General features: G+C 45.1%; 1 protein-coding gene across 8 annotated transcripts in view; it reads left to right on the top strand.

Annotated features, from left to right (window-relative positions):
* Positions 1–622: 622 nt before the first annotated feature.
* The window catches only part of LOC128334349 (cadherin-8), a 374,299-nt gene continuing 361,448 nt past the window's right edge, over positions 623–13,473 (top strand). For 3 of the 8 annotated variants that reach the window (XR_008311263.1, XM_053271073.1, XM_053271074.1), the window contains exon 1: positions 625–1,469. The gene's annotated coding sequence lies outside the window, so the exon portion shown is untranslated. Of the gene's footprint in view, positions 1,470–2,728; positions 2,747–13,473 lie in introns of those variants that run through there. The other 5 variants (XR_008311262.1, XM_053271069.1, XM_053271070.1 and 2 more) reach the window with 4 other exon arrangements.

Below are 13,473 nucleotides of genomic sequence, written 5' to 3'. Positions count from 1 at the left end.
GGAGAGCTGGTCTTGTGGAAGCAAGCATTGCATGTCCCCTTAGCTAAGCAGGGTCCACCCTGGTTGCATATGAATGGGAGACTAGAAGTGTGAACACTGTAAGAGATTCCCCTCAGGGGATGGAGCTGCTCTGGGAAGCGCATCTAGGTTCCAAGTTCCCTCCCTGGCATCTCCAGATAGGGCTGAGAGAGATTCCTGCCTGCAACCTTGGAGGAGCCACTGCCAGTCTGGGTAGACAATACTGAGCTAGATGGACCCATGGTCTGACTCAGTATATGGCCGCTTCAGATGTTCCTAGTTTCAACCCCTGGTACCTTCTCCAGGCAGGGCTGGGAAAGAAGCCCCGAGTCTGAAACCCTGGAGAGCTGCTGCTGCTGCCAGTCGGTGCAGACAGTGCTGAGCTAGAGGCAGCCAGGGTCTGACTCGGTCAGGCATCTTCTTGAGTTCCTCTCTCTCGTTTTCCAGGCGCGAGCAACCACCAAGCAGGAGTTTTCGCAAGCGCAGGTGAGCGGGAGGGAGAAGACAGGCCATCAGCAAAGCTGACTGGCAGCGTATTTGGGGAAAGGGGGGGGGGGACGCGCGCGCGGAAGGACGGGCACTTGGTTCCCGGTCCCCTCCCCTCGGCTCCAGTCTCCTCCTCCTCCTCCTCTCTGGTTTTCTGGGAGCCGGAGTTATGACAACTGGGAGCCGCAGGTGAGGGCGGGCGGGGCGGGCGATCGCCAAAGGCTGGCTGGCAACGCGGATCTTAGGCAGGCAAGGCAAGGCTCCTTGGCCGCGGACGAGAAAGTTGCGCTCCGCCGAGCGTCGACGCAGCCGCCCGCCCCGGGCTCCCCGCCGCCGCCCTGAGACCTGCCCGCCGGCCCCCGATCAGCCCCAGAAGGACGATCGGGGACCCCCTTCCCGACCCCCCCCCCCCACGCCGCCGCCTCGCCGTGCCAGGCTGGCGCGTCGGCCAGGAGCGCTCGGGGCGGCGCGTCTGGATGAGCGGCTCGACTCGGGGGTCTCCCTCCCGCTCGCTTCGGCCGGAGATGGGCTGCAGGCGCCGAGGCGCGTCGCCAAGGGAGGAGGCGGAGGAGGGCGCGAGCTGGGAGACTCGGCACTGAGAACTCCGCCGCCCTTCCCCGCCGCGGCGAGGCTGCCCAGAGAGCCCGAGTCGTGCGGCGTTTCCTCCGGCGGCGGCGGCGGCGCCCAACAGCCCGGGCAGGCGAGCCCCGCCACGTTCACCACACCAGCATGCACGCCAGCAGGAGGCAGATCGCCGTCCCTGCTGGCCGCGCTGCTGCTCGCCCGGGCTGGCGAATATTTGCCTCTCTCTGAAGAAGTCGCCCGCGCCGGAGCCGATTGGGATCGGGATTGATTCCGTGCCCCCCCCACCCCACCCCTGATTTCGTGGCAGTGGGCGAGGGGTTCGCCCTGGAGCGGGAGAGGAGACAATTATTCGGCACAAACACGGGAAACAGCCCACCGCAGTGAGTACTCGCCTTTTGCAATGGATTCCCAAGATGGGATGGGGGAACTCCCATCTATCTATCTATCTATCTATCTAGCTATCTATCTGATCTGTCTTTTTCCCTCTACTTCGAGGCAACTCCCGGCGAAAAATGCGGGGCGAGCTCTCTCTCGAGATGCCAATTTGGGGCATCCGTTTCTAGAGGAGTTTGACGATCACGGTGGGTCCAGCTGTCACTCACTGCTGGGGGAGAGATCGCGGCTGCTTCCTTTGCAGCCGACCCCCCCCCCCCGCCCTTAGTGCACTCAATTCCCAGCTCTTCTTTCACTAATCTGTCTCCCTGCAGTCTTTGCATGATGTCTTGAAAAACATTGCCCTGCGGGTGTGGGTATTTAATTTTTTAAAAAAATTTCTTTTAAATTCCCCAACACCCCGATATGTAAATGCTATGGAGGAGAAAGGAAGGGGTGTTTGGGAGGATGTGGGTGGGGAAAATAAAATCCCCCTATGTATTATTATTATTATTATTATTATTATTATTATTATTATTAGGAAAAACTGTTGCCATCTCTCTTTCTGCCGCTTTGGGCGAGAAAGTGAAGGATTCTAGGCAAGCCCCCTCCTCCCTGATTTTGCAAAAGGCAGCTAGAGTTATGCAAGTGGCAGGCAGACTGTCGGGCTCCTTTTCTACAAGTTGCCCCCCCCCATCCTGGGTTGCCTACCTTGGGAAGGCAGCAGCCATGGCAGGATGAAAGTTATAAGAAGCAACCTCCCCCCCCCTCCATACACACACACTTGATGCCAGTCCCTTGTTAGTGGCATCCTTCCTGAGGACCCCACTGATCCCTTCCAGCCAGCTTCGCTCTCCACTAAGCGATTCATCCAGAGTTGGGGGAAAGACTTGGAGGAATAACATGTTCCCTTCCATCCCTGCTCGGATCGAGCAGCTGCTGGCTAGTAACATCCCAATCAAGCTGTCAAACACTCTTCCCCGCCAGGCTACAGAGAGACCAAGCAGAACATTTTGTTCAGCCGGCAAACAGCACAGGCAACACATCAGAGCGTTTCAGAACTCAGGGCGTTGTGGAGGGGGGTTTGCTCCAGGTCCCCCCCCTCCACTTCCACGTTTTGTGGATTATCTAAGAACCTATCAAGGGAATGACAGTCCTAGGAAAAAGGGATTCCTTCATGATTTAGGACTTGGGGACCATCCCTCTTAAGCACCTTGCAGAGGAATCCTTCCGGGATAGATGCCTGCCAACGTGGCTGACAAATCCGGCACATAGCTGGCAACAGGTACCAAACTCTGCTCAGCCCACCTTCTTCTGAAACTTCCTCTTCCTTTGGCTACAATAAAGGAGGGAGGGATGCTCTCACAGCTAACCGGACACCGAAAAGGGCCCCTGTGATCAGCAGGGGGGAGAGGGGACCACGGGCAGGCGTTGGGGTATTAGTTGGAGAGGTTGCTTTGAAAGTCTGTTAACAGTTTCTGGATTGAGAGTTTAGCACAGTGCTTGGATAAAGGGGGACCTGGCAGCTGCTTCTTTCAGTCCCAATTAAAGAATATACTGTAGTTGATTATTAGCAATGCCATGAAGAAGCCTCTTTACTTTATTCATGCTCTTTTGTAAATGCCTCCCCCCCCCACAAAGAGAGAGGCTTTTTGCACAGAGGGAAGGAGGATCCAATCCTATGCACACTTCCCGAGAGTAAGTCTCAGTGATATCAATGGGATTAGCTTCCAAGGAAGCATGACAAGGGTTGTGCTGCCTGTGGCATTTTCAAGTGATACAACAAGGTGTTCAGAAAGAATCTTGCTAGAATTAGGAAGAATGGAAGGGAAGGTGTTTGCACATCAGAACGTCTTGCCTTCTTTGGCAAGACAAATTTGGGGTTAATTGTAACAGGGAACCACAGAATTCAAATAGATCTCAATATACTTTTTAGCTGGAAAATCCTATTCAGGACTAGGATTCTCACTGCTGCAGTGATAATTTTCTGCAAGTGTACTAAAGCATTACGTATCAGATCCATAAATTGAAACATCATCATCATGCTGCCCCCCTATATATATATATATCTCCAATATTATCATATAGTGTAGGTATTGCATCTGAGCCAATTGTTTCAGTTTCCCCAAAGGGGAAAAACCATACAGAAATCAATTAGTTAAGCAATATTCCAGTCTAACCATTCCATGCCTCTGTTTCCATCTTCCCAACACTGCTTATGCTTCACAGTTTGCAGCAGAAACTCTAGCCTTCCCTGTAAAATGCAGCTCATTTCACCCTTTGCCTGCAATGTTGCTCTTTATAGATTCTCCCTGCCCCGGAAACCTCCCCACTTCTCCTGAAATGCTTCAAATGTGGTGGATTTTTAGCCACCACCATAGCTGTACTTGGTCACAACTTGAGGGCCTTCTCCAACCGGAGAGAGCTGTGTTTTGTAACAATATGCTTTACTGGAGATTTTATTTTAGTTGTTAGGAATGTGCTGGTCTCTGAAAACATAGCTTGACAAATTCATGAGCATTTGACACATACACCAGGGTTGCCTGGTGAACCATTGATTAAAAATAATTCTCCCTATTGCACTTTTCATCTGGATGTGAAACACCTTTTCTCTTTCTTTGCTTTTTCTCTTTCTCTGGTTTAAACTGCTGTTCCCAATATCTTAGCACAAGATCCTTCTTTGGCGATATGTCCTAGTATTTTTCAGAGCACTTCAGCCTTGCAAGAGAATTCTGCAGTTCTCTTGAAGAAGCGATAAAAATGTTGTCAAGGTAGCCCTGGTCTACATCTAAATCTTTCTTAGCCTTTCTTTTATGCCCCCATAAAACAACCCAATTGTATTTCATCCTTGCAAAATTCACAAATGGACTGAATAATGTCAGTTTTATTTGCTGCTACTGTTATGAATGTCCTCTCAAACTTTTATTTATTGGGAGGGGTGGAGAAAGATATAAATTTAGGATACATTCTGCCCACACATATGCACATATACATATTGTTTACATGTACATGAAGGCTTAGATAAGCAAGTATATATATATATGGAAGGAGATCTGAGCATTTTTATCACACAGTTGCCTAATCTCTTATCTGGCCAGAGACTTCTGTTGTACCTCTCTGTGCATTTTGTTGAGTGCTTTTACATACGAAGAAGAATGGTTTCCCCATTGAAAATTTGTCTCTGTGCCAGCAGTCTGACACTGCCACACAATTGGAGAAATAAGCTAAGATCTTGGTTTTCACCTTAGTACCTGCCAGTCCCAAAATTAATGTATGAATGTCAAACTGGTACTCTTCCCTGGCACAAATGTTCAAAGAGGAAACCATTCAACTTCTGGGAATAAAGCAGAAAGAGTGTCCATATGGAGAATGAGAATATTTAATTTTAAAAAACACACCACACAAAAGAGACTCTTATCAACAAGAATGACTTGGCTATCTATCTATCTATCTATGTAAAATATTTCCACTTTAACTATATTCATGTGTTTAGACCCTATGTTGTATTAAGCCTGCTTTTCAACATACAACACAAGTTTACCTTTAAGCAATGAAGATAAAATGGCAAATGTAGCCACTGAATTCCTATTTTAATTTTTGGATTAATTTGGTATATCAAGTAGATAGCATGAACCTGGTGACCAACTGGACATGCCATTTAACTTTCCCAGGTTTCAGCCAGGAAATGTAAAACAGAAGCTGAATGCAAGAAGTCAAACTTGCACCTAATGTCCTATCAGAAATGATTTACTACTGATAGTTAAGAGCTTGAGAGAAGTGATTTTTTTAAAAAAAAATTGAGGAAAAATATAACTCCCATTTGCATTAGGAGATAATCCAGTTGATAGTGATATTTAGTGAGATGGTGCTGTCTGGGAGCTGTTGATGCCTCAGGGTGTTATTTTCCAAAATCTCTCCCCTCTGGTTTAAATGAATGGGGATAAACTCTGAATGCTAGTGAAATTTTCAGAGCAAGCGCTGAGAACGAAATGTCGCCTAAGCTGCACAAAGTTTATTGGTGATGTGGCAGCCTCTTTTTCCCTCCATGGATATCTAACATTCTATATAAATAGTCTTTCTAACCCTTCAAAAAATGTCAGGCTGAGCCATTACTGACAAAAAATGTCAGTAATGCTTTGCAGAATGATCAGTGTTCATAGTAGATTTAAACTGAATGGGATAAAAGAAACACTATTTTTGTTTCCATTTTTTTAGTGACCAGGTTTTCACGTAGGAGCCAAATGCTCACACTCCTGGCGAATTAATCTTAATCCATGAAGATGCCTAACAAACATAGACCTGTATCAGCCATGTTAGGTTATCTCTTTGTCTTTGCCATTGTTGATCATGGCTTTGGAACTATTTCTGTAGAGGATGCCAGCAATAAGTAAGAATCTAATTCAACATGCTGCTCCCAACAGTGGCCAAAGCAAGAGGCCTATATGCAGGATATGAAGCTCTCCTTTGTTGCTTTTCCCCAGCATCTGGTGTTCAGAGGCAAAACTGTGCAGTAGCAACAGAATTAATGCACAGAAACAGTATTAGAATGTGCTAATAGACATGTATGCCACCTAATGGTGCAGCAGGGAAGCAACCTGCCTAGAGAGCAGGAGGCTGTGTTCCAATCCCTATTGGTGTATATCAGGCAGCAGTGATATAGGAAGATGCTGAAAGGCACCATCTCATACTGTGCGGGAGAAGGCAATGGTAAACCCCTCCTGTATTCTACCAAAGACAACCACAGGGCTATGTGGTCGCCAGAAGTCGGCACCGACTCGACAGCACAACCTTTCCTTTCCTAGACATGTATAACCATCCACAATTGCTTTGTGGATTGCATAGATCTACTCAATTTGTTCCTTTGGGGAGAACCAACATTCTTTGGTTGTCAAATCTCTACCTTGACTGAGTAGGATTTGGGAAGATTGAAAGGTTTCCAGAACTGCAGAATATAATCTCTCAAGATGCAGTTCAGGTATAACAAGGAAGAGAAAATGAGATCAACCTAGCAACTATAGAAGGTCAGAAACAGAAATGAGTTCAAGGCATGTCATTTAGGATGTAAACCTTCTCATCATGCACAGCCTGGTCCCCAAAAGCAGTTTTTCTACCAAAGCACTTAGAATGAAGCTGGTTGAATCCCATTTACATAACCTTTCAAGAAGAGACAAAATGTTGCATCAGTTCCAATACTTGAATTTGACGGAGACATTTGAATGAGATGTTTTGGCTTTGCATTTGAAAACCAACAGGTTTTTTTGTTTTGTTTTTAAACTACTTTAAAATCATAACTATTTTTGGCGCAGTGGGGAAATGACTTGACTAGCAAGCCAGAGGTTGCCAGTTCGAATCCCCACTGATATGTATCCCAGACTATGGAAAACACCTATATTGGGCAGCATCAATATAGGAAGATGCTGAAAGGCATCATCTCACACTGCACGGGAAGAGGCAATGGTAAACTCCTCCTTTATTCTACCAAAGCCAATCACAGGGCTCTCTGGGCTCCAGGAGTCAACATCGACTCCACAGCAAACTTTACCTTTATTTTTGATTAATTATGGCAATGTTAGCTATCAACTTGCATCCATACATTTATACATCCTCCTATTTTTTAAAAAATCCCTAGATGCAAATGCATCTCTACAAATGTTGCGGGGGTGGGGGAAATCTCAGAAGAATATACATTTCAATTTTGCTGCAAATTCAGACTAAGAAAATTGGCTTAAGGATTTTAAATTTCAGTTTAGCACCCCTATGTTAGAGCCTTCAGATGTTCAAAAACAACAGCAGGCATGGAAATACAAGTATTCACACTTTCTCTTCCCACATTCTGGGCTTTCATCTGAAGTAGAGGAAATGCACTCTCCCCCCCATGTGGGAAAGCATTTCCCCCCCCTCTTTGGAAAGGATATGAAATGTGATAGAGCTACTTGCATTTCTTCTCTCTCTACTCTTTTTGAACATCTGATGTAGCCCTTCGTCCGTACTGGAATATAACATTTAAATGCTGATGGACTTCATCACTGAATATCGAGCCCTTTGCATCTTATGTTGTCTATTTATTTTATTTTTATTTTAACATATTTTTATACTGTCCATAACTCACTTCTCTGGGCAACAATAAGCAAACAAACAAAAAGTTTAAACATTAGTTAAAATAAATGACAACAGGAAACTTAAAACAGTAGTTAAAACAAAATAAATGATATAGTAAAAGTTAAAACATTACAACAATTTAAATTTTAAAACAACATTTTAAATCAATGTTAAAACTGCTAAAACAATATTTAATTAAAAGCCTGAGTGAGTAGGTGCATCTTTAAAGACTTTTATCAAGTTGTCAGGGATGGGGAGGCTCTTGTTTCAGCAGGGAGCATGTTCCAAAGCTCTGGGGCAGCAGTGGAGAAGGCCCGTCCCTGAGTGGCCACCAGCAAGCCGGTGGCAACTGCAGACGGACCTCTACTTATGATCTCAATGGGCAGTGGGGTTCATAACGAAGAAGACATTCTCTTAAATACCCAGGGCCCAAGCCGTTTAGGGCTTTATAGGTTATAACCAGCACCTTGTATTTTGCCCGGAAACTTATCGGCTGCCAGTGTAGATCTTTCAATATGGGAGTAATATGGTCTCTCCAGGATGACCCAGAGACTAACGTGGCTGTTGCATTCTGAACCAGCTATAGTTTCCAGACTACACACAAGGACAGCCCCACATAGAGCGCATTACAGAAATCCAGTCTGGAGGTTAATGTTAGGATTATTCCATGGAGTTCCATAGAGTATGCGTTGAACTTCAGATTTAATCACGCTCAAGGCCTTTGAAACCAATGGATTGAATTGTGCTGAATTACTATTGGATTTTGGCCTAGATCACTTTCATTGGGTGTCCCCAAGTTTGAGTCCCACCCCCCTAAAGTGTGGTGAGACTGTTGAAAAAATTAATAGACATTACATAAATCTCGATTGTTTCATTGAACTAGTCTCCAAGGAACTGGTTTAGGACTACAGCTTTAACTCATGATTTGGTATGTTGGTCTGAGATAATATTATATTTGGTGTGTTGATCTGAGATAATATTAGCCACATTTCTTTGATTTAACTAGTATGGCCCCAGCAGAAGCCATCAGTGCATCCCAGGAGTTTCTACAAACCTCTTTGTCAAATTTGCCTTCCCATGATACAACTGCCAAGGGAAATTTCATTCATCCATTTGCAAAGACTAATCACCTCTTATCATCTCGATTTCAGTCAGATTCTGCCTTTTTACAAAAGAAGGCTGTTGATACGTCCTTTCTTAATTGAGCACATGACAGGTAACACAGTCGGAAGACAAAATCAAGACTGAGGCAACAATGCTTTGTGTCATGTGTCAAGAGATGGCAGGGGGAAATAAAATAATATGATCTATATGGTCTGCATTAATATTTAAGCCATTTTCTTGGAGGACCTTATTAGCCTCAGCTGATGAGTAGAATCTAAGCTGTGGACTGGTTAAGACCTTCTTCTCACTAGCAGGGCCATCTGCATGTCATAAAAGCCTCTTTGGCATCCCTGCTTCTTTAAAAGGAGGTTGGATTATGGACTCCTGGCTCATAAAACCAAGCATGGGCCAGAGAGAGAAGAGACTGGAATTGGTTGTAGCTCATCTCACTGCGTGGAGAAAGTTTGGCCCAAGAAAACCATTTTTAAGTTGTTGGACAGTAAAACACAGAGGGAGGAATTTGGGTAGGTTAGGAATCCATCATCTTTCCCTACAAGGCTGAGCAAGGCAGTCCCACCCCCTGTCACAGTGTCCGAGAGTCTGTTTCTCTCAGAAATTTCAGAGTCAAATTTCTGTCTGTTTCTGACTCTTTAACCCATTTTTGGCCCTCAACTCTCCCTGCCCACCCCCATAATTTTTATTTTAAGTAGTCTGAGTTACAGTCCAATGCATTTTAGGTCTACACACATGTGCTCTATGTTTAGACACATATGTAAAGTGTATAAGTGTGGAAGCATGTAAAGCATATAGGACTGGTACACACACACAGACACTTCTCTGATTGCTTTAAGATTGATTTCACATGAGCTGACTCCATATAAAAGCAGTATGGCTGAGGTGACGTGAGTCAAAATGATATATTTATCTGTGGTGCTAGGCATGTGATGGCCTATTCATACATGCAAGCTGTCATGTGATGTTGCAGCAAGTGATGAGTGTGAATCAGCTCATCCTCTGTCAGGTAGCTATCAAGTGTACACTCATGAGGAAATCTGGGTTGTCCATTGCATAATGTGCAAAGTAGTTCTGTGTCCTGCATTTAGACTGTTCTAGAGAGCCTCTGGGGAACATCTCATCAGTTTAAGCAGAAATCATCACCGTTAAGGACCAGCTATAGCTGTGGTCCAAGGCAGGATCAAAATCTTACCCCCGTGTGCCACAGCTAAAGTTTTTGCTTTGTTTTGCATGCTGCATCGTTCTGAAGGATTTGTGGTTCGCATGCAAAGGGCAGACTTTATGATTAAGAATCATCCAACAATTGCTTTACATGGCATATTCCAGAGAGGGCAATGTTTTGCTAGCTCCCAATTCCACCTCCAGGTGTTTAAAGAATTAGTTCCAGGCTGGCAGTAGGAAGGTATGTACAATTTCACTTCACATTTGGATGAGGCTGTAACTCACTATATTCTGTAAAGAGCGATAGCCTTTGTTTAATGCCAGTTGTTTTCATAATTTGCTTTCATGCATGCTTTGCGATTCAGGTAGGATTGTAACACTCACTAGTTTCACTACAAAACTCGGCTATTTTTTTTTTTTATTTTTTTTACCACTAGCTGTAAAAGAACCACACAGTGTCTATCATTGGGAGAAAGGGTACACACAGTATCAGTTCTGGCAAAATGCTTTGGTGACCAGTGGAAAAATATGAGTTAGGGCTGTGTTATTTGTTGATTAATCAATTAAAACATTTTAAAGGTGTTTGCCTTAAACTGCCCAGAGAGTGCCTCTTCTAAGATGATGCCTGTGGAAAAACGTTGGCATAATCTGAAAACAAAGTGCACCTTTTCCTTTAGAAAGGCAAATCTCTGCAAAACGAACTGATGAATTATTTGCTCAGCTCGCATCGCATAATGGTTGAGGTGAAAAGAATGTTCTGTACTTTTGTGAGGTCTGGCATATATACACACACAAACACACACACACATGATTTGTACACCACCCCAAAATTCCATCTCTGGGCAGTTAACAATAACATAAAAACAAGTTAAAAACATATATACAAACTGAAAACAATGTAAAACGATTTAAAATCAAACACAGATTAAAACCTAAACAATTAAAAAAGCTGAAGAAGCTTGGGTGAAGAGGTGGGTGCTGGTATGAGGGATAGGAACATAGAAAACTGCCTTCTACTGAGTTGGACCATTGGTCCATCTAGCTCAGTATTGTCTACCCAGACTGGCAGCGGCTTCTCCAAGGTTGCAGGCAGGAATCTCCCTCAGCCCTACCTTGGAGATGCTGCCAGGGAGGGAACTTGGAACCTTTTGGATGCAAGCATGCAGGTGCTCTTCACTGAGTGGCCCCCGTCCCCTAGGGGAATATCTTAAGTGCTCACATGTAATCTCCCATTTAAATGCAGACCAGGGTAGACTCTGCTTAGCTGAGGGGACAATTCATGCTTGCTACCACAAGACTATGGGAAACACCTATATCGGGCAGCAGCGATATAGGAAAAATGCTGAAAGGCATCATCTCATCTGTGCGGGAGATGGCAATGGTCAACCCCTCCTGTATTCTACCAAAGACAACCACAGGGCTCTGTGGTCACCAGGAGTCAACACCGACTCGACAGCACAACTTTACCTTACCACAAGACCAGCTCTCGCAAGACCAGGATGACTTGTGAATCTTTTGGTCTAGGCCACTGACTTAACAGCTCATAGAATCACACCACAAATCACACTGCCCAGAGACGTGTGTTTTGGGCTGTATAAAAAGACAGACAGACAGACAGACAGCACATTAGGATCAGATCAGTTTTATCATTTTTTGTTTGAGCTCCCCCCACCCACCCACCCTTTACTTCGCTCTCCCCAGAGGTGCACCTAGGTAATTTGGGATCCTGGACCTCGAGGCCTTTGCGGTCCCCCTTACCTGCAAATTAATCACCATCATACTCAGCCAGGTGATTGGCTGAGGAACAAACTAAAGAGGATTTGTGGGGGCCCCCGGGGGCTGTGGAGGCCTTGGATGCCGGCCCTGAAATTCAAGGGTAAGAACGCCTCTAGCTCTCCCCTTATTCTTAGGGCTTTCCTGACTTTGGGATATTCTATATAACAAAACTTTGAAACTTCCTATTTGATGACTGTGTGTATAGGAAGGAACAACCATACTGAAGGATAACACTTGGTAGTGTCATATTGAATAAAGGGTGGGGTTTTGGTTTGTTTGTTTTGGTGAATCTCCTTTTATCTCCAACCACCTCCAAGATGTAGGATGACCTACTTCTTTTAGCAATTCCTTCCCTTCCCTTTTGTACTGACCTCCAGGTACTGACAAGCTAAAAGAGCGATAGAGACGTCGGTCAGTTAGAAGCAGTGCTTTTCTTAAATCCCGTTAACAGAAAACACCCCCACACACCCACACCCTTTCTAAGTATATATAATCAAAGTAATCTGTCTGTTTCAGGGAATAATTTCGTAATTTGATGCAGGCTGCCGGCATGAAAAAAGGCCTTTGAACAGAAGCTGAATGATCTTTTACTCAGAGAGAGAGAGAGAGAGAGAGAGAGAGAGAGAGAGAGAGAGAGAGAGAGAGACAGACAGATCCTTGCAACCCATCAAGCAAAACACAGCCCACCCAGCCATGTATTGTGGCTCACCCGTGCTTGACAGGCCCTGATCTTTGGAGGCTCAAGTGAGCAGAAAACACGAGACGCATTGGGCCGCTGGGGTTGACAAATGTGCCTGCTGGGCTACTACTACTACTACTACTATGACGATAAGGATGAACTAGCTGGGCTGGGTGCAGAGCATCTGCATCTCTAGTTTGCTGTCCGTCCCCCCACTACCATTCTTCCCCACCACACCATTCTCCGACCACTGCCGTTTCACCCGCCCACCGCTGCTTCCCTGCCCGCCAGCTCGCCGCTGCTGTCGTTTTCTTCCCACCTGGCCTCTGCCACCTTCTTCCACCTGCCCACCCATGCCATTTTCTCTGCCCATCCACCACCACCATTCGCTGCCACCTTTACCCCCCACTGCGCCCCCGGCACGGCTGCCACCACCATTGCCATTTTCTTCCATCCCACCCATCCTCGTTGCTATCCAGCTAGCATGGCTAGCAATGGCTAGCAAATGGCTAGCAAACTCTCGCGAGAGCTGCCACACATGGAATTAAGTACGGGAACACCTAAGAGAAATAGATAGATAGATAGATAGATAGATAGATAGATAGATAGATAGAGATATTTATATAGCACTCTTCAACAAAATTCTCAAAGCAGTTTACACAGAAAAATAAATAACACATAAATAAAAAGAACAAATATTTATATTCCACTTTCCAACAAAAGTTTCCAAAATGGTTTACATGGAGAAATAATAAATTAATAAGATGATGATGATGATTACATTTTATATCCCGCTCTTCCTTCAAGGAGCCCAGAGTGGTGTACTACATACCATGTTTCCCCGAAAATAAGACAGTGTCTTATATTAATTTTAGCCCCCAAAAATGCACTAGGGCAATTAGTGGTACATCAGAAATTACTGCTAGGTCTTACTTTCGGGGAAACAGGGTACTTAGGTTTCTCCTCACAACAACCCTGTGAAGTAGGTTAGGCTGAGAGAGAAGTGACTGGCCCAGATTCACCCAGCTAGTATCATGGATGAATGGGGATTTGAACTCAGGTCTCCCTGGTCCTAGTCCAGCACTCTAACCACTACACCATGCTGTCCCCAAAGTGCTCACAATCTAAAAAGCAACATAAGATAGACACCAGCAACAGTCCTGTGCTGGGGATGGATA

The sequence above is a fragment of the Hemicordylus capensis genome, chromosome 9 (genome assembly GCF_027244095.1).
Source record: "Hemicordylus capensis ecotype Gifberg chromosome 9, rHemCap1.1.pri, whole genome shotgun sequence".
Classification (NCBI taxonomy): Eukaryota; Metazoa; Chordata; class Lepidosauria; order Squamata; family Cordylidae; genus Hemicordylus; species Hemicordylus capensis.
This window is presented reverse-complemented; position numbering and strand designations above follow the sequence as displayed.